The following is a 266-nucleotide window of genomic DNA, read 5'->3' on the forward strand; positions in this document are numbered from 1 at the left end:
GCTGCAGCCGATGCCTATATACCTTCACAGGGCCTACCATGCCAGTGACGTCATCGATATTGTCAGCGTTCCAATACTAACAAACGCAATTTTTGTGTTGCTTAAAAAAAAAGCTATATTGATTTTTTTAATCAAACTTTTTAGTGTAATTTATTTGTAATTATCATAACCAACACGTTATCAAAATTTAGTTTTTCAGTTCAGTTCAGTTCATCTTTAAGGAGTGACACAGTACAAGCAGTGCGTTCCGGTTGCTATGGGGACGG

General features: G+C 37.2%; 1 protein-coding gene across 2 annotated transcripts in view; it reads left to right on the plus strand.

Annotated features, from left to right (window-relative positions):
- The window catches only part of cdip1 (cell death-inducing p53 target 1), a 7787-nt gene that overhangs the window by 2786 nt on the left and 4735 nt on the right, over positions 1-266 (plus strand). Inside the window, exon 1 of one of the 2 annotated variants that reach the window (XM_032538237.1) lies at positions 1-266. This exon is cut by the window's right edge and continues 81 nt beyond it. The exons of the other annotated variant lie outside the window; for it this stretch is intronic. The gene's annotated coding sequence lies outside the window, so the exon portion shown is untranslated. 2 annotated transcript variants of the gene reach the window in all.

Source organism: Etheostoma spectabile, chromosome 15 (assembly GCF_008692095.1).
Source record: "Etheostoma spectabile isolate EspeVRDwgs_2016 chromosome 15, UIUC_Espe_1.0, whole genome shotgun sequence".
Taxonomy (NCBI): domain Eukaryota; kingdom Metazoa; phylum Chordata; class Actinopteri; order Perciformes; family Percidae; genus Etheostoma; species Etheostoma spectabile.